The sequence below is a fragment of the Leucoraja erinacea genome, chromosome 28 (genome assembly GCF_028641065.1).
Source record: "Leucoraja erinacea ecotype New England chromosome 28, Leri_hhj_1, whole genome shotgun sequence".
NCBI lineage: Eukaryota > Metazoa > Chordata > Chondrichthyes > Rajiformes > Rajidae > Leucoraja > Leucoraja erinaceus.
In genome coordinates, this window is record NC_073404.1 from 27,256,735 (window position 1) to 27,278,897 (window position 22,163).

Here is a 22,163-nt window from a genome sequence, read left to right on the forward strand (position 1 = left end):
CGACACTGCCAAGACCCAAGGGACGTTAGCCTTAGCTTTTGTATTATCTGCAATCTATTTATTAAATTAAAAGTAACTATGGGGTTACAGATTACTGGTTTGTGGCTTAATGTGTTAGGAACAAAATGTATGTTTTTAGTGATCTAAAAAATCTGAGATTTAACATGTTTATTAATAAATCCACGGCAATGACATTGTTCTATGAAAATAAAGATGGGTACATTTAAAGGTAAAATATGTGCGGCTGTTACAAACAACACACACGTTTGTTTATTTAATGTGTTTTATGAAAATATTACATAGCTATCTTGTTTCGTACATCCAGTGGTTTTTCAGCTATATTTATTGTAATTGTCGCAATGTGCTTGCACATTGATGTGTTTCTTGACTTGAAACCCTCCCATTTGAACTAAAGACTGAGTGACTTCTCCGTTTAATTCTCATCTTTGAAATAAAACGCTCAGTAATACCAGAGTTCTCTCACTGACTGCTTACGGTACAAATAGAATTTAAGAGACAAAAACGGGCGACAAAGGTTCACGTCAAAAGAAAATTGGCAATCCATTTCACTACATACTATTGGTCTGACTTTAATTCCCAATTAAATCTACATTTAGCTAACAATTTTCCGGGTAGCATAGAAGTTTTAATGTTAGGATAAACAATCATAATATTAGTTTCAAAGCTAAAATATTGCTTTTGATTTCACCTGGGACAGATATGCTTCTGTGGCATTTTGGCATTTTTTCAACAATTGATGATTTTTAATTTCTTCCAGATTTATTATCTTTGTATTACTTTCCATTTCAGAATTATTTTTTTCAATGATGTTTAAGAGTAACTGGTAGAAATGGTTCACCTCATTAATGTTCTGTCACATTGCATGCATTGATTTGCAAAAGAAAAATGCTTGACAAATGTTTTGAACATGCAACCTGTGGAAACAGGGGGCAACAGAGGGCAAATGTCATGTACCACACTTCCAAAAAGCTTTTAACACCATCCAACATCTGAGGTTAGTATGCAAAATTAAAGCACATGTGACTGGGGTTCTCTATGGACATGGATTGAGAACTGGTTGGCAAGTTGGACAATTTCTCTGCATCTAAAATCTTTCATCATAAGGTCATACGGTCATAAGTGATAGGAACAGAATTCGGCCCATCAGGTCTACTCCGCCATTCAATCATGGCTGATCTATCTCTCCCTCTTAACCCCATTGTCCTGCCTTCTCCCCATAACCCCTGACATCCATACTAATCAAGAATCTATCTATCTCTGCCTTAAAAATATCAATTGACGGCCTCCATAGGCTTCTGTGGCAAAAAGATTCCACAGATTCACCAACCTCTGACAAAAGAAATTCCTCCTCATCTCCTTCCTAAAGGAACGTCCTTTAATTCCAAGGGTATGACCTCTAGTCCTTGACTCTCCCACTAGTGGAAACATCCTCTCCACATCCTCTCCAGTTGGAAGATTCACAATCTATGGATGTGCTGACTATGGAAGAATTGACCATATGAAGAGGAAAGGAGACTACTTGCTGGAAACAACAGTTGAAAACAAGTCGTCATTATATCCATAGTCCTGGGAGACTAATCTCTCTAACCTGTGCAGACTGTGCACTTCACTTTACAATGGCTGACAGAGTAACTGTTCTGACCGATGTGAAAGTCATGCACTGCACTAAATCACCCAGTGGGTAAGTTCTCTTTGTATTTCATTTAACGATTGGACTCCTGGAATTGATGTTTCTTACCTTCTCATCTCACAAGTCTCAGAATTAAGTTGCAGAAAGTCTGTTCTGAGAACTTGAGATCGGCAGCCATTGATTTCACAATGACCTTTTTCTATGATGTGGAAGTGTAACTGGTGAGAACCGGTTCACCTCGTTATTGACAACTAACTTCTGTTTGGATTATAACGGCCACAGGAAATAAGCTTTTAATTATATTAAATATTGTCTTATGTCCATCATCCAACCCTAACTGTTATTAAAGCTTTTGATTGCATTATTTCAAGCTTTTGTTGAGTCAAATCATAATTGCAGAGTCAAATCACAACCTTCCCATTTGCTGATGTAGTTTGACCGGCCATTAATTTAATGGGAGAGCAAATCAAGGCAAGGTGCAATGATAAGAGTGGTGGCTGTGTGGAATGAGCTTCCAGTGAAGGTGGTGGAGGATACGTGTTTGGCACGGACTAGAAGGGTCGAGATGGCCTGTTTCCGTGCTGTAATTGTTATATGGTTATATATCATGTCACAGCAACAAAATGGGTCATCATAAAGGCTTCAATGATGAAAAGTAGATGCAGATAGTCATCGACGATACGATATAATATAACTTTATTTATCCCAGGAAGGAAATTGATCTGCTAACAGTCATAAAAACACAAAATACATAAAACATGAAATTAAAGTGATGAGTGGAAAGGATTGGGGATGTGCAAGATTGGGAGGCGGAGTGGTTGGAGGGCATGGGAGTCAGTCTCAGTCTACCCCACGACAGAAGGGGGAGGACTTGTACAGTTTGATAGCCACAGGGAAGAAGGATCTCCTGTGGAGTTCTGTCCTGCATCTTGGAGGGTGGGTGTCTGTGCGGGTGAGTACAATGCAAACGCAACAACTTTGGCAAACTTGAACTGAATGAGAAAATTAAGAGCAAATCGTACACCTCTAATAGATACTTTAATCATTCCTAAGCTGTGGTATTACAAATATATCGAAGAACGATGGAATTCAGAGCAATTCTGTAACCCCCAATATTCATTTAACGCCAATGTTGTAATCGAGTCATACAAACAAGCCCATGCCGACCAAGATGCCCACTTTTCCCTAGTTCCACCAGCTCTCATTTGACCTATCTCCCTCTAGACTTTTCAAATCCATGTACCTTTCGAAATGTCTTTTAAATGTTGTTATAGTACCTGCCTCAACTATCTCCTCTAGCAACTTGTTCCACTCGCCACAAAGTGAAAAAAACCGCCCCAGTTCCTATTAAATCGTTCCCCCTCTCACCTTAAACCTATGCCCTTTGGTTCCTGATTCCCCTACTCTGGGTAAAAGACTCTTTGCATTCACCCTATCTCTTCACCTCATGATCTCATACACATCCATAAGATCACCCCTCAGCCTCCTGCGCTCCTAGCCAGCCCAACATCTCCCCATAGCACAGGCCCTTGTGTCCTAGCAACATCATTGTAAATCTTCTTTGCATTTTTTCCAGCTCAGTGATATCCTGCGTATGACTGATTGACCAAAACTGAACACAATGCTCTTAGTATGGCCTCGCCAATGTCTTGTACAATGATCCAGTGGTTCATCGGGTGGTGGGGGGGGGGGGGGGGGGGGGGAATTGTCATCCAGAGTTTCCCTCCATAACATCAAACTAAAGTGATCACGTGTGTCAGTATGGAGAAGGCATTGCCCCTTTAAAATAAAAAATAAATGATTTGTATTCACAATAGTCGCCGCTTGCATCGGGTATTACATGGCTGTGAATAAGATGGAATGAAATGGGGAAAGTAATTATTTTGTTAAATTTGCTCTGCTAATATTCATGGTGGAAAGAATCTTCAAATGATTGTTCATTTTGGCCCCTTTCATATCTTGTAAGATCCATTAAGTCCCAATGCTGTTTGATCAAGAAGAATGCTCGTGTTTCATATATTCCCACAAATTTTCTCTCAGCAAACTACAGCAAAATTGATATGTTTAGCAAATAAATGGTGGCTTTGTTACTAATTAACTAAATCTAGCACCACTGGGGAAGAGGCTCTTCTAGGGGGCAGCACATCACAACTCAAATATTATTAAAATAGCTGTCAGAGAGTTTATCAATGTTCGTCCTTCAACTCAGTTAGAAGCAGCCTGTGGCCATGCATTGATTTTTTTTGTTGATGTGACATTATTACATACTGCCTGTCAAATACACCATTTAAAGAGCAATCAAATCATAAATTGCACTTTTCATTCCACAATAGCCCACCGCTCAATGCAAGGGAGAATTTCGAGAAGAGCTCTGATCGCTGGTGTCAACCGGCAATGACAATAGTAAATCATGTTTCAGCAATGCAAACTGTAATGTGTCAGCAACAGCAGAAACCAGAGCTGTGACCTTGCTCATCCAGCGTTGAGGTCAGTGGGGAAGGGACTGAAGCGGCCAGTAAAGCAGCGAGCAGGAATCTCTTCTCAACTTGCACGTTTGCACAGCAGAGATGAGTTGCCATTATGCAGCATGCTCCAGATGAACAGCATGTCGACAGATAGATGGAAAATCATCTGACGTCAGTTCATAAGGGCCTACCTAGCTACAAAGCTTTTGTTGTCGCATTTGGAGCATTCTGGTTGCCCCGCCACAGGAAGGGCGTGTAGGCTTTGAATAGGGTGCAGAAGAGGTTTACCAGAGTGCTGAAGATAGACACAAAAAGCTAGAGTAACTCAGCGAGTCAGGCAGCATTTCTGGAGAAAAGGAATAGGTGATGTTTCGGGTCGAGACCCATCACCTATCCTTTTGTCCACAGATGCTGCCTGACTCACTGAGTTACGCTTGCTTTTTGTGTCTATCTTCAGTTTAACCCAACATCTGCAGTTCCTTCCTACACATTACCCGAATGCTGCTTGAATTAGGAGGTATTAGCTACAAGGAGAGATTGGACAAATTCTCTGTAAATTTCTGTGGGACTCTGGAGGTTGTGAGTAGATCAGACAGAAGTATATAAAATTATGAGGCATAGAATGCAGCACCAACTTCGATGGACTGGCCATGTCATCCGCATGTCCGACACACGTCTCTCTAAACAGATCCTGTACTCCCAATTGAAGGAAGGTCAGCAAGCCTCCGGCAGGCCAAAGAAACGCTTCAAGGACAACATCAAGAACAGTCTGAAGAAATTCCACATCACATCGAGCAACTGGGAGCACATTGCACTGGACAGGCGCTCCTGGAGGAAATCCGCGCAGGAAGGAGCTGCACGTCATGAAATGGAGCTACGCCGTGTCGCAGAGACAAAGCGACAGTACCGTACGTAGAGAGGGAAGGGGGGTCGACGACTACCAACCACCGCCAGTCTCCACTGCCCACGTTGCACCAAGGTGTGTGGATCGCAGATCGGCCTCTACAGGCGTCTGCAGGCCCACAAGTAGACGACCCTATGGAGAGGAGAGGACAGTCCTACTCATTTCGAGTGAACGCCGATGATGATGATGATGATGAGATTGTGCGGACAGTTAGAACCTTTGTTCCCCATGGTGGAAATGTCAAACACTAGAGGGCATAGCTTTAAGGTGAGAAGATCAAAATGTAAGGATATGTGTGGGGCAAGTTTTGTTTTACACAGAGAGTGGTGGGTGCCTGGAACCCATTGGCAGGGTGTAGTGGAGGAAGGTACAATAATTGCGTTAAGATGCTTTTAGATACGCACATGGATATGCGGCGGATGAAGGAATAGGATCATATGCCAGCACATGAGATTAATTTATTTTGGTGTCTTGTTCGGCACAGACAATGTGGGCCCATGGGCCTGCTCCTGTGCTGTGCTGTGCTGGTCCATGTTCTATGCAGCGATTAAAGCGGATTGTGTGTGGACGTGCGCGTGCATGTGCGTGCGTGTACATTATGTGCGGATTGAGTGTCAAGCTAATTATGTCCACTTTACACAGTACACATTTATTTCTGACTTATCCTTTGCTGCTTGTCATAACAGGAAGGACTTCAATACATATACTTCTTCACACCCTGAAAAACCCACTTCTTCACAGCATTCTATCCCTCTTGGCCTCATTTCAGCTTCTACGGTAATCTGGTTAAACATTACAACGGTTGAAAGCCTTTACCCAAGTCACATATTAACCACACGCTTTTGAAGGGGAACTTGGCATTCAACAGGAGGAAGATGAAACCAACACTGCAGGAAGTCTCTCTGTATCACAAAATAAGCCCGTGGACCACAACAGATACATTTGGAGGCCATACCAGCTCCCTCCTCTTTATTTAACTCAAGGCAAAGTATTGAGATAAACCTTGAAGAGAATGGACACTTACTCACTCTTAATTGCTAACACCAGCACATAGCCTTACCAAAGCATTGGTTAGGCCACACACGGAGTATAGTGTGCAGTTCTCGTCACCACTCTGTAGAAAGGATGTGGTTGCACTAGAGATTCACCTGGATATTGCTTGGATAGGGGAGGACTTTTGTTCTGTTAAGTGATAGGATAGGCTGGGCTTATTTTCCAAACAATTTAGGAGGCAGAGGGGTAACCGGATAGAGATATATAAGATTACGAGAGACACATAGAGGCCAAATTATTTTTACTTGAGGTGAGGCTATTTAAACAATATAAGTTTAAGGTGAGGGGAAGAAGCTTTAAATGGGGACTAAAGGTTTGATTTATTTTGGCTAATAGCCGGGAACAGGGGAACTAGGGGAATGCACAGATTCCTTGTAGGTAAATTGGCTTGGGAAATCGCGGGTCGGTGCAGACTCGGTGGGCTGAAAGGCCTGTTTCCGTGCTGTATCTCTAAAGTAACCTGAACTAAATTTAACTAAGAGTTGGAAGAAGTCATGAGCTCTGTCCAGCAGAGACTTGGAGGGGCAGTTCTTAATCCATCTTCACTAAAGAAAGTAGAGAAGTGAAATTGAAATACTTAGCATTTAAGACAAGGATGGTTCTGTGTCTCTTGTGTTTGAAAACACACAGGAGGAAAGGAAACAGAGGGTGACAATAAATACAGTGGATATCTATGAGTGACTTTGAGGATCAGCTTGAAAAGAACATTGTTCCATCTAATCAGGATGTAAAGAAGTTAACCACAGGATGTAGAACATTCGACGCATTTCCTATTGTGAGATTTCTTTGAGCGCTTCTAAGAAATGTCCACTGATTTGATAAGAAAAATTAATCCTCCTTTACGAGTCATAAACTTGAATCATTCTGTTTAATATTGTTCTGGATGCCTAATACAGAAACACCATTATTATTCAGTCTGAAGAAAGGTCTCGACCAGAAACGTCACCCATTCCTTCTCTCCAGAGATGCTGCCTGGCCCGCTGTTACTCCAGCATTTTGTGTCTACCTTCGGTTTAAACCAGCATCTGCAGTTCTTTCCTGCAGATCTCCAGACCCTTCCCACAGCACTATTATTCAGCGGAGACTGTTCAATGTAATTTATTAATTTATTAGAATAATTTATCAGCATTAGAAGGAACCTTTCTCAGCATTTGGTGCAATTAGTTCCAAGCCCCAGAATTCTGTGGTTCAGATCATAAACAGAGTTGATGAAAATCCATCAGAGTAGAAATCCTATCCAGCTGTTGGAAAAAACGAATTCAGTGGAAGCTATTGATTTTGTATACTTGCTGAATCAATCTTTTCCATTGAACTGGACATTTCCAAAGGGTAGAGCTTGTATCACACTGCACCGTCCCCAGCTTCATTTCTTGAGCTATGAATAATAATTTGCAAGAAAATGAAGCCCTGAGAATTGTCGTACAGCCTGAAACAGAATTTCATATTTTGATATAAATTCACAATTTACGTTAACCAACTTCAACCATTTTGAAATGCAGACATTTCACAGATTCGCTGTCATTATCCCACCATTGACTCTGATCTGATCCAGATTCTGTGAAAGTCTGTTTTAAAAGTGGTTGACGTTGACTGATGAAAATTGAGATGTGAGATCAATATTCTGAAATTTAGTTCCAGCCTCTGATCGCACCTATTGCGCAAGCTCAAAATGGACATAAACGCAATGTTATGTGTTGGAAAGAACTGCAGGTGCCGGTTTGAATCGAAGGTACGACGCAAAAAGCTGGAGTAACTCAGCGGCAGGTCATCTCTGGAGAGAAAGAATGGGTGACGTTTCGGGTCAAGACCCTTCTTCAACGTTTCGGGTCGAAACGTTATCCATTCCTTCTCTCCAGAGATGCTGCCAGTCCCGCTGAGTTACTCCAGCATTTTGTGTCTAAAAGCAATTTTAACCAGGTTAGATTGTGCCAGGGATCTCTCCCATGAAACTAGCCACGGCACTTTGATGTGGCCCTCACTTTAGCAGGTGATTCGAAGTCTCACAGCGAATGATAGATAGAAACATGTGTGTTTCCTTAAAGCCAGCATAATTTTGAGCCTTTGCATGCAACCTATGATCTTTGTTCAATATCATTTTTTAAAAAAGCAACACATATTGTTGTGAATAGCTTTCTTGCCCTGTTCACATCAGAACGACTGCTGTAGTCTCTGTCTCTTTGATCATACTTCATCTTGTCATGGTACAGGGCTTGATAAGGGTATATGATCAAGAAAGTGGACACAAGGAACTGCAGATGCTGGTTTACAAAAAAAGACACAAAGTGCTGAAGTAACTCAGGATTCAAATGCTGGTGGCATCTTTGGGGGACATGGATAGGTGATGTTGCGGGTCAGGGCCCTTCCTCAGACTGATTGTGGTGGGAGGGAAGAAAGCAGGAAGAGAAATGGGGCAGGAAATGATGAGCGAGTGATAGGTGGATGAGGGTGAAGGGGTTTTTTGATAGGCAAATAATAGGACCAAGGCCAGAGATAAAAAGGCAAAAGGTGCGAGATGAGGATGGAAGGGGTACAAATTGTGAAGCCAGATGAGGAATATAGGTGGAAGGAGAAGAGGAAGGGGAGATGTGGGTGCGAGTCCACATAGTAGGTATGTTATAAAACCTACCTGAATCGTCATTGGGAATCTGCCCTCAGCCATGTCCGCGATTTTGGCGCTGTTTGCAGGGGGCGGGTTTAAAACGCAATTTTTACTAGGCTGTACTAATCGCAGATGTTCAGCCTAGTAAATCATTAACGAAAAATCGCTGCAAGACCCGGTCGCAAAAGGTATTATTAGTTTTATAGGCCTCGATAATATAGTTATAATAGTTTTAAAATTACTGTCTCATTCCGCAACCTCTCGCAGCCCCAGGGTTTTATAAAGCAAACAATTAAAGGTATGTACCTTATTTTTACATTAAATGGGGCATATATATAACCCTGTAATTAAAGTTATCTATAGCGAGTAGTTCATTTTGGGCTTTTTATATCCCGCAGTATTTTTCTCGGCATTTGAGGGCACTAATCCAGCGCGATGTCAACGTTCTAAACCAGCGCGTTCACATGAACCCACTAGAAAACCGATTTAAATGGGCATTTATTTACAGCAATTGAACACTAAATTCCTTCCATTTGGCCTATAAATTAATGTAAATTAGATATAAAAATCATGTTATATTGTGAATTATTTGTGAATAATCTTTGGACACTTAGGCTATTTAAAAATGTTAATCTTTCCTTAAGAAATGGGCTTTTGACTATCCAAGATCACAGCTTTTTTGTAATGTCCATTGAAAATCAATAGGGAACAAGATGCTAATTTCCGAGTATGAAAATGGCCATAACTTTTTTAATACTTGAGATATGAAAGTGAATTTGGTGTCAAATTAAACTTATTGTTATGCTTTATCTGATGGGATAAATTGCAGACTTGATTTTTAAAATCTCAAAATTTTGTAACATTGCTACACATAGGGCACAGAGAAGAAGGTGGAAAAGGAAAAGACAAAGGGGTTGTTTATAGGTTAACTTAAAACTGGAGAATGCAATGTTTATAATGATATGTTATGTTACCTTTTCTTATCCAGTCCACACACAAAATTAGTTGTTCAGCCAGAGCTGAACAAACTTCTCGACATCTGCAGACAATGGTGTCTGTCTTGTTGCTTCTTGTGCTTCTTGTGCGTGGTAGAGGAAAGATTGGTGGAAACAGTTGCCGCGATGTGAACGCTCTTTCCTTGACCCCATAAGTTACCCAAGCACAAACATTGGGGAATCCAGAACTAGAAGGCAGAGTTTCAATATATGGGGCTGCCATTGAAGATGGTCCAGGAGGAATTTTATGTATGAAGGAGTCGTGAAGCTTTGGAGTTTCAGAACGATATCGGCATACAGCACGGAAACAGGCCCAGCCCGTACATGCCAACCAAGCTAGTCCCATTTGCTAGCATTTTCCCCATATTCCTCTAAACCTTTCCAATCAATGTACCTATCCAAATGTCTTTTAAATATTATTGTATCTGCCTCAACTACTTCCTCTGGCAGCTCATTCCCTAAGTCAAGTCAAGTCAAGTCAAGTCAAGTCAAGTCAAGTCAAGTTTATTTGTCACATACACATACGAGATGTGCAGTGAAATGAAAGTGGCAATGCTCGCGGACTTTTGTGCAAAAGACAAACAACAAAACAACCAAACAAATTAGAAACACAATCATAACACACATATTCTTTTACATAATAAATAATGGAAGGAAAAACGTTCTGTAGAGTTAGTCCCTGGTGAGATAGGCGTTTACAGTCAGAATTGCCTCTGGGAAGAAACTCCTTCTCAATATCCTATACCCACCACCTTCTGTGGGACAAAGTAGCCCTCAGGTTCCTTTCTCCTCTTACCTTAAACCTATGGCCTCTAGTTCTTGTTTCCCCTAACGAGGGAAAACGATTCTGTGCCCTATCTATGCCCCTTGTGATTTTTATACAGCTTTAAGATCACTCCCTCATCCGCCTACACTCCAAGGAATAAAGTCCGAGTCTGCCCAACCATTCCCTATAGTTCAGACCCTCAAATCCTGATGATATCCGCATAAATTGTCTCTGCACTTTTTCCAGTTTAAACGCACCTTTCCTGCAGCAGGCTGACCAAAACCGGTGCAAGAGCTGGGAAGGATGTGCCACTGAATACATTCATGAGAAAGTCAGATATTTGAATTCCAGGGGACTCAAGGGATATGGGAAGCAAGAAAGAAAATGGTGTTGAGGAAATGATTAGATCAGCCATGATCTCCCTTGACAAAGCAAATCTCTAGCAGTGGCATAGCTTACTTCTGCTCCTATTTCTTATGTTCCGATTTCTCAGGAGGACCTCTCTTATATATTTGATAAAAACCTGCAATTGGGAAATCGTATTTCTTATATCAACACTTTCAATAAAAGACTGATGATTTAATAGTTAATCAGATATATTAATTTAACAATGTATCTTTTAAAATAGCTTTTCAGGAAAAGTATCCAATCACTCTAAACCAGTTGCTCCAGATTTTAAATATTAATTTCCTACATTCCAATTAATTTTTCTCATTGAAGGAAACAATTTTTTTAAACCAATGGAACAATGGATGTATTTCTTAAATAACTGTGAAGGCAGTTGATCTATTTCCACTCTCGCAACAATCAGGCAAGTAAAACAGAACCAAATGAATAGAGTTTTAATATATAAAATGTGATTTAAGGGCCTGTCCCATGGTGGGGACCTAATTGGCAAGCTTAGAAAAGTTTGCCCTCGACTCATACTCGCAGCATGGTCGACACGAGGTCCTAGGAGGTCTTTGGAACTCTCCTTCATGCTCGAGAATAGTCCCCGCGTACTTGAGGCCTCAGTTAGGCCGCAGCGTTTTTTTTTAGCATGCTGAAAAATGGCCGCCAGTAAAAAAAGGTCGCCATGGAAATAATCAATATTTTTTTTACTCGTAGGTTTAGTCAAAGTAGGTCGTAGTAGGTCGGCATGTTATTCGTAGGTAATCGAGGGTAGTCGAAGGTAGTCGTAGATAGTCTTCAACATAGTCGAAGGAGGTCGAAGGAGATCGAAGGAGGTCTTCCACATAGTCGAAGGAGGTCTTCAATACGACACTTTTTCATACTCTCCTAAACTCTTCTACTCTCGCAAATTAGGTCCCCGCAGTGGGACAGGCCCACTGTGATGCTTGAGAAAGGCAAAACCTCTGCAATCATGTTACCGTAGAGAATACTAACATTCTTCACACAATGAACTCATTGCTAGATATATGGCCATGAACCATCAAGTTATGCTGCGGAAGTCAAGGAGGGTCTATCTTCAACATGTTGTTGCCAAATTAGGAATTTAACTTTCCTTGCCATCTTTATTCATTTCTAGATATTCTACATTTGCAGGTGAATTGTATTCCTTATTGCTTGTAATGTCCAAATGCCCCACTAAATTGGGATTATGAGACAAAAAAATGAATACCAAATAATGCACAGTTTGCTGCCTATATGCCAGAAAATGTAGAATGAGTACAGCAAAGCTGGGGGTCAATAATGTTTCCCAGAGGACCAGTATATAAATAAAATGAATGTACTAGCTACAGTGTTTTGTGTTCTAAAGTTATCAATGTATATTTTTCCTAAAGGTCTCATCAAAAAAGTCCAAAAAGGACAAACTTGCAGCAACGATGAAAAGGAAATGGGTGAAAAGGCAGTGTGCAAGAAGCCTTGAGCCACCAACCTCTTTCATATCTTATTTCAATGCTGCCAATTGAATAATATTGGAACTATAACTGAGCAATTTATTATGTTAAAGGAGCATGACTTGCATTATGCAGTGGTGACTAATTTGTGAGTCATAGTACTATGAGTGTTTATTACCATATATTGGTACGATTCCTTCTCTCCAGAGATGCTGCCTGTCCCGCTGAGTTACTCCAGCATTTTGTGTCTACAGTACCTTCGATTTAAACCAGCATCTGCAGTTATTTCCAACACTATGAGTGTAATATGCTGATACTTGTCACTTTATTGCGATGCAGAGAATGATTCATTGCATAAGGAAGAGAACTACATTTTTTTTTTTAATGTGAGACTTTGTTGATTTTGCACTTTTCTCTCAAAATGTGAATGTATCGTGAAAAGGTCTGAAATGAGTCGGAAATATTTTGTGGATTCTGTGCATGGGCATCTACCTGTAATACTAGATTCACTTAACTATTCTAATAAAGTTGGGCTGCTGAGTATTAAGATACATCTTGGAACAGGGAACACGAGAGACTGCAATGCAGTCTTGAATTCCTCATTAATTATGTACTACTTGGACCATCTGCAATAGCATTCACATTCACTATTGGAAATCACATGAAGCCTCAAACTTTTCCTGGATAGTTAGCATGGAATACATGGAAGATCCATTCTTATCTTCTGGGAGACCTCAAAGTAACCCAGAAAATCTTGGTTGACTGTGGATTTATTTGCCCGCCACCCGTTCAGAATAAAATATAATTCAATCGGTTCCTGGCAACTGATGGGTTAGTCTTTCACGTGCTTTTAATCAATCGAATGGAATTAAAATAACCTCAGTAAGATATGGGTATCTTAAGACTGTTTATTCAATTAATTTTAGTTTTGAAACCAACCTAAAAAAAACAAATGGCGAAAGGTATTCTTTGAAGCAATTTGACTTCAAAATGATCACTGATGTTGAAATGCCCTTTAAATGCAGAAGTTTGGTGCTTTGTAGCTGCCAATAGATATTAATCTCTGCAGCAAATACACTTGAAAGACCGTTATAATCACACAGTCCACTAGATGGTGCATTTGATTTGATTTGGTCAGCAACAGTGTTGAACCTTTCAGTAGATTCCCAGAATTCTTTTATCTATATATATTTCATTACAAGTTGTTAAATTGTTTTAAATTAGAGAAAATGAACTCACAGTCCTAATATTATCAAAGCAGCTGAGCAGATCGTCGCACCAGTTTCTCATTTTCACCCAACAACCTGTTTCCTTTATCATCGTAACTTTTTTTGCATATCTTTCATTAATTATTCTTTATCTCTCTGCATCATCATCTATATCTCTCGTTACCCTTATCCCTAACCAGTCTGAAGAAGGGTCTCGACCTGAAACGTCACCTATTCCTTCTCTCCAGAGATACTGCCTGACCCGCTGAGTTACTCCAGCTTTGTGTGTCTATCTTATGTAAATTTTGATGACCCCCCCATCCTTTCATTTACTATTCCTAGCAGTGTTTAAATTGATGATTAATAGACAAACTATTTAATGAGATAGATTATTACCTCATTATTAGGCAGGCTGGTAGTAGAGCTGCTACCTCACGGAACCAGAGAACCGGGTTCGATCCTGACCTCCAGTGCTGTCTGCGTGGAGTTTGCATGTTCTCCCTGTGACCAATGGGTTTCCTGCTGGTGCTTCAGTTTCCACCCACATTCTAAAGTTGTGCAGGTTGGTAAGTTAATTGGTCATTGTAAAATGCTCCTAATATGTAGGTGAACAGTAGATTCTGCGTGTCTTTGATAAGATAATAGGGAGAATTAACGGATTAATGTAGGATTAGCATAAATAGGTGGCTGGTTGTCCGTGAGGACTCGAAGGGCCGAAGCAACAGTTTCCATGCTGTCTGACTCTGTGGCTCTCTGTCGATTGGCAAATGTGATTAAGAAGTACTGAGCATTGCTTGCGAATTTCCCAATTTCACCCGACCATTCAAGTTCAAGTTCAAGTTCACGTTTATTGTCACTTAACCAATTAAGGTATAGTGAAATTTGAGTTACCATACAGCCGTACTAAGTGAAAAGAACACAATACACACATAAAATAAAAATGAACATAAACATCCACCACAGTGGAATCAACATTCCTCACTGTGAGGGAAGGCAATAAAGTTCAGTCACCTGTTTAAGAAGGAACTGCAGATGCTGGAAAATCGAAGGTAGACAAAAGTGCTGGAGAAACTCAGCGGGTGCAGCATCATCTATGGAGCGAAGGAAATAGGCAACGTTGGAGAGGTCAATGTTCATGCCGCTGGGGTATGAACTGCCCAAGCAAAATATGAGGTGCTGCTCCTTCAATTTCCGGTGGTCCTCACTCTGGCCATGGAGGAGGCCCAGGACAGAAAGGTCGGATTCGGATACCCCAGTGGCATGAACATTGACTTCTCCAATTTCAGGTAGCCCTCACTGTCTCCTCCCCTTCTCAGCTCTCCCTCAGCCTTCTGGCTCCTCCTCTTCCTTTCTTCTTCCCGCCCCCCACCCTACATCAGTCTGAAGAAGGGTTTCGGTCCGAAACGTTGCCTATTTCCTTCGCTCCATAAATGCTGCCGCACCCGCTGAGTTTCTCCAGCACTTTTGTCTACCAAAGTTCAGTCATCTACCTCCTTGTTCACCTTCCTCCTTCATGAAAGAAGTGACCAATGAAAGTACTAATCCATTGACAGTGGATATCCTTTGATTCATTAACTCGGTGGCTGTTCTTCGTGTATTATTGCCGCTAAGTTGTTTTTCCATTCAACATTATGGCTAAGTTGGATCCATGTCTATTTCCAATATTTATTTTCAATGAAGGTGAAAGTTTTAACATTTCCTCCTTCTCCAAATTAATGAAAGCCCCTTATTAGCAAAGTCGACCAAATGAACCTGGTTCAAAGATCAATCCTTCCACTTCACTGAACTGTATTCCCCTATATATTACCTTATTGTGTTTATGCTTCTGTCTGGCTGTAAATTGATTTTTTCTGAGTTTCATCATTTATGAATTGTAATCATGGATCTTGTTAAATAAAGTTCTCCTCAGATTTTAAAAGTATTGCTTTGAAGCAGCTTAGTTTAGTTAAGAAAAACAGTATGAAAATTGGCCGTAGATAGACACAGGATGCTGGAGTAACTTAGTGGCACAGACAGCATCTCTGGAGAAAAGGAACAGGTAACGTTTTGGCTTGGAACCCTTCTACAGAAAATAGGCCCTTCAGCCCACTAAATCCATGCCGACCATCGATCACCCGTACACATTAGTATGTTAGCCCACTTTCTCATCCATCTCATATACATTAGGCCAATTAACTACACACCTGCAGGTCTTTGTGATGGGGGAGGACATTGAAGCACCCGGGGGAAAAAAGCATGGTTAAAGAGAGTATGTGCAAACTCCACACAGACAGCATGTGGGTTCAAACTCTGGTCTCTGGTGCAGCTCTAACAACTGTATCACTGTTCCTGCAACATTTTGAGAAATAGTGACTCAGTCCCGGTACTACTAGTTCCTCTGACATTTCCTGCAGATTTTACAGTGGAAATGAGTACATGCAAATATCTTGGATTAAGATTCTGAAGGGCTCGGTCTTGTGCTTGCTTTGTTATGCTGCAGAACTCTTGTTGCAGGGTTTTAAAGGCATTTCACTTCACACCAACAAATATTTCAGCAAAGTGATATTACCTGTCACTGAAAAGACCTCCCCAGACCACACATGAGTTTTCTAGTGAATCTGCAAGGACACAAATTTAATTCCAAGTCAGCTTTGTATTAAGTCATGAAAGCCACAATTGTGATGGGAACTTCAATGCAGTAAGATGAGGGAAACAAAAATGTCCACTTTGGTAGAATAACAACACCACATGAATAATGGCTATTTGTGCGTGGTACCACAAGCTAATCAATGCCTATAGATTGGCATTTCAGCAAAAAATCAGTATCTGCAGGAAATGCTAAGATTGCAATAACAGGATTGCAGAACAGTGAGACCCCTTCATAATAAATAATCAAAATGATGAGTCATACTTTCCATTCTTATTGTATGAAATGATAATTTAATGATTTTTTTCAAAATGATTCACATTGTACTTATGAGTATCAGGAAAAGAACTTCATAATAGTGAGTCATGTAACTATTCCCCAATCTGCTGCCCATCACAAATAACAATGCATTATTCAGTGTTCTTTGCACTTTACATTTCAGATCTGAGTTAAACGTTGTTCCCATCTCTGTGAACCTATTGTTCAGTTCAGAATTGAATATGGCACATGGGTCAAGATAGCGAACCCGACTGTGGCTTGATTTCCAATTTCTTCATAGCATCTTAGAAGGGTAACAGTACAGGAGTCCGTTCTGCCCTTCAAGTCTGTTCCAGCTCTTTCCATCATCTATTTCATCTGGTTGGCTAACTATGGTAGGGTGAAGACTATTCCATGCTTTAATTTTGCGGGGGAGGAATGAATTGCCGTACACATCTGTCGTGGTAGCTGGTATCTCAAATTGGCATCTTAGTATGGTAATGGTACAGAGGGGTTCCATTCAGCCCTTCAAGTCTATGCTAGCTCTTTCCATCACCTTTATCACACAACCCGGCAATTCTCTTTTCAAATACAAATCCTATAGCCTTTGGAAATTGATTTCCACTTGCCTCATAGTATCTTAGAAGTGTAACTGTACAGAGGGAATACATTCAGCCCTTCCAGGCCATGCTAGTAATTTCTATCACCCTGTTGACTCAATCCTGCAATGCTCTTTCTTTCAAAAAACAATCCTATACCTTTTTGAAAGCTTTCACTTCCCTATTATGCACTGCCGAGCAGATGCTATCCATCAACTATGCAAAAGGTTTCACCTTAATTTGCCTCTGCGTCTTTTGACATTAGCCTCAAACCTGCACACACTCTACGTTTCAAGCCTTTCACCATTGGAAGAATTTTCTCAGTTTATTACTGTTATTTTATTTCCTCACAACTTTCTAATCTGAAGCAACCTAAGGCTGTCCAGCTTTCATAGCAAAATGATTTGAGTATAGGAGCAGGGGGGTTCTATTGCAGTTGTACAGGGTCTTGGTGAGACCACACCTGGAGTATTGCATACAGTTTTGGTTTCCTAATCTGAGGAAAGACATTCTTGCCACACAGGGAGTACAGAGAAGGTTCCTGGGATGTCAGGACTTTCATATGAAGAAAGACTGGATAGACTCGGCTTGTACTCGCTAAAATTTAGAAGATTGAGGGGGGATCTGATAGAAACTTACAGAATTCTTAAGGGGTTGGACAGGCTAGACGCAGGAAGATTGTTCCCAATGTTGGGGAAGTCCAGAACACGGGGTCACAGTTTAAGGATAAGGGGGAAGTCTTTTAGGACCGAGATGAGAAAAATATTTTTCACACAGAGAGTGGTGAATCTCTGGAATTCTCTGCCACAGAATGTAGTTGAAGCCAGTTCATTGGCTATATTTAAGAGGGAGTTAGATGTGGCCCTTGTGGCTAAGGGGATCAGGGGGTATGGAGAGAAGGCAGGTACAGGATACTGCGTTGGATGATCAGCCATGATCATATTGAATGGCGGTGCAGGCTCGAAGGGCCGAATGGTCTACTCCTGCACCTAATTTCTATGGTTCTCTGTTTCCCCCCCAAGGTACGAGTAAATTATTTCTGGAATTATTCTAACAATTCTTTTCTGCATCCACTCAAACATCTTCACATTTTTCCTGAAATGCAATGGCCGAAATTGAAAATAATAAAGTAATAATACTTTAACTAATATGTTATAAAAATTCATTGTAATTAAATTGTTTTAAGCTCTAGACTTCTATTCATGAAGCCTAGGAATCCATTTTATTTTTAATTACTTTCTCGAGCTGCCCGCCCACTTACAAATATTTGTGGACGTATACACCCAAGTGTTACTGTCATTGCACTCGTTTTAGATTTAAACTCATTACCTTTTCAGCAAAACAATTATTATATTGCACCCCTGTGTGATAACTTAAACCTGTTATGTGGCAGCCTATTCTACATCTGCATTTGTTCCCTTGAAGTCAACGAATGTGCTCCTCACTGTTCCTTGTGCAAATGTTATATACCCAATCTTAACCATATATATAGACATGAAGAAAAGCAATGTTCCAGAACAGTTCCCCAGGGAACACAGCTATAAAAATTAATCTAGTCTGAGAGACACTGTTTCTTGTCACCTGGCTAATTTTGTATTCATTTTATTACTGCCCCATTTATTCCAAGAACTCAACTGCCCTGACAAATCTATTACAATAAACTGTGATAATCCACTAACTGATCGTTTTGAAATCTTTATCTTTCAGCATCTGGCTCACAAGTGCCTTAGTTCCCCCATTCCCTGATGCACCAGGGCTCCTGTTCCTGCACTCCCTCGAGCCCTGGATTCCTCATTGCCTTTTACACAGCAGGGGCCTGGTTCCTGCACACCCTCATGTGCACCGGTAATAATTATATAATGTGTCCCGTCACTGCTTGCAATCCCACTGGAACTTACATGGAAAGAGGCGACTGCTTGATCTTTCCCGGCAGCTTTCTTCAAGCCTTTTGCGTCATGGCTTTGCTGTTAGTCTCAACCTTCAGCCCATTGTCAGTGGGAGGCGACAGATCATGGTTGAACACTGCAGATTTGAAGGAGAATAAAGCCAGATTACCTTTAGGTTTCAACAAGAATTTATATAGAATATAGAAATTATATAAAATTTTTATATCAGCAAACCTCACATGCAGTTTATAACCCTTATATATATTTCACAAATATAGATTGTGAAAGTGGCCATCTTAATGGTTTCCATTACAATTCATTCAGTACCAATCCAGTTACTGTGTTTTATAAGCTGTTCTGTTTAATACCTGATCAAATGCTGCCATAAGCTAAAACTATCCATTTGTTCAACATAATTTGACAAATATTTTATGATTCAATAAAATGTATTGCCAATTTAAAAAAACTGCCATCCATCCGGTTCTGAATCATCAGTTCAAAGATCAATGAGTAAAAAAGGCAACGTGTCAAAAATGAATTTCCAAGTCATGAGTTTCTTTTTACTTGCATTTGCTGTGATACCAATGATGAACCTTTGTATTTGGATAGCATTGTTAACAATATTGCAGCAACCCAAGATGCCTCATGTACAGACAGATAGACTGAAGAAGAGTCTGAAGAAGGGTTTCGACCCGAAACGTCACCCAGAGTCTGAAGAAGGGTCTCGGACCGAAATGTCATCCATTCCTTCTCTCCAGAGATGCTGCCTGTCCCGCTGAGTTACTCCAGCTTTCTGTGACTACCTTCGATTTAAACCCGCATCTGCAGTTCTTTCCTACACAGCTAGATGGACATTTGTAGCTAGCCTTTTTGCTCTTTTACTACGTATTCTTGCAAATAGTGCAAATAACACATTGATAAGGGGATTTTGAAAATAAATGTAATATTATTGCATTCATAACAATTTTGAAAATCAACCTCAATTAGTCTCTGCCATATTTACAAATTTAAGATGTGACGCCTGATATTCCTTTAGAGGGAGACCGGTGAACCACCACAAATAAGACTGGAATGAGGCCATTCGGCCGATCGGGTCTGCTCCACCATTCATTGCTGATCTATTTTTCACTCTCGACCCCATTCTCCTGCCATCTCCCGGTAATCGTCGATGCCCTAATTAATCAAGAATCCATCAATCTCCGCTTTAAATTACTATGTGTGTGGCAGCTCCAAGACTACACAAACTGAGTGTGACAGTAGGACTTGACTGAAGCATGACCACCAGGAGGTGGCTGGATACTGCTTCCAGTTGCATGGCCACATAAGTGGGATCATCAAGTGCAGCTAGAACCTTTAAAATTACATATCAAAGCCAGGCAATATTAATAATAATAATAATAATAATAATAAACAATAATAAACTTCATTACGGACTCGAGGTCCAGACAAGGGGCAACATTTCATTTAAAAAAATGCATTGCATATTAAAAAATATCATAAAGTACATATAAAATTTTAGTATATCACTTATAAAAGCATCATAAATTATATATTTTTTAAAACACAATACATAAGTTAAAAATCCAGATTAAAAGAATGATCAATGTCCTACAACGAGACCAGTGTCTCCACAGCTGGGATTCCTAGCGTGTAGTGCTAACCCTTATGTTTGACAAGACCACAATAATTATATTTTTAGAGTCATTTATCCTGCAAATGAATTTATACATGTGATTTAGAAACATAGAAACATAGAAATTAGGTGCAGGAGTAGGCCATTCGGCCCTTCGAGCCTGCACCGCCATTTAATATGATCATGGCTGATCATCCAACTCAGTATCTCGTACCTGCCTTCTCTCCATACCCTCTGATCCCCTTGGCCACAAGGGCCACATCTAACTCCCTCTTAAATATAGCCAATGAACTGGCCTCAACTACCCTCTGTGGCATTTCTTAGGATAGCTTCTAAAGTACTGACTCCTGCAGCCACAAACATATTACTGGCACTACACCATCTAGGTTTCCTTAGCAGTGTTCTCATGGCATCATTATATGCCACCTTTAGTCTCTGCAAAATTGTCTTTCCATAGTTCGCCCACAGGTGCGCAGTGTAGAGTGGCGTGCAGTATGCTCTAAATAGCGACATCTTCACCACATCTGCACACGCACCAAGAAAATATTCGCCTGTACAACCCATCCAGAAGGAGAAAGGGGATAAATTGGAGTAAAGAAAAATTAGCAGCATCCAGAATATTTCAGGGCGGCATGGTGGCACAATGGTAGAGTTGCTGCCTTACAGCGAATGCAGCGCCGCAGAGCTAGGTTTGATCCCGACTATGGGTGCTGTCTGTACGGAGTTTGTACGTTCTCCCCGTGACCTGCGTGGGTTTTCTCCGAGATTTTCGGTTTCCTCCCAAACTCCGAAGACGTGCAGGTATGTAGGTTAATTGGCTTGGTAAATGTAAAAATTGTCCCAAGTGGGTATGGGATAGTGTGGGGATCGCTGGTCGGCGCCGACCCGGTGAGCCGAAAGGTCCTGTTTCTGCGTTGTATCTCTAAACTAACTAAACTAATTAGAATTGTTCATCCAGTGAACAGCTCAGGTCAATTCGAGGTAAATGGAAAACTTAGATGAGATCTCCAGAAATATGTTGCATGGATCTCACTCTAGCTATCCTGTGCTTTCTAGAAGCATTAAGGAACTCAGAATGAAAATCATTGACATAGTGAACCATGCTATAAGCCTCTAATTTGCACATGATTCATTTTACAAAATAAATCAATTGGAGAGAATTCAGTACCTTATGATATAATTTCTAGGAATTTTTCTTAGATCCTCAAGAGTTCCAGGAAACGAATTTGCTGTTTTATTGCAATAGGGAGTGGCATGATTTATTCCCCCACTTTGTACAGGCATCTTTATTCTGTGGTCTTGCATCTGGTAGAAATTGGATGGACCCCAACTAATTTAACATAAATTACTGCCTGAGGGAAAACATTGGTCACAAGTTTTAGTGGTAAAAAATAACCATTTCAACTATGTGTACCATAACGTTCTCAAGGCACGATGATTCATATCCTGAATAGTATTTATGTCTGTGTGATACATAAGAACGGCTCAGTTGTAGAAGTCCTGTGTAGTTTGAAACAAATGGTGAGAAAGATTGGTGACGCATTGGTCTTCATTTTTCCGATTCCCTGGATTCTAGAATTTTTTTGTTAAAATTTTAAAATTGCAACGGGGCTGGAATTAATCCATTATCCCAGTTCAAGCATCTTTTAAATGCTATGATAGTGTCTGTCTCAACTACA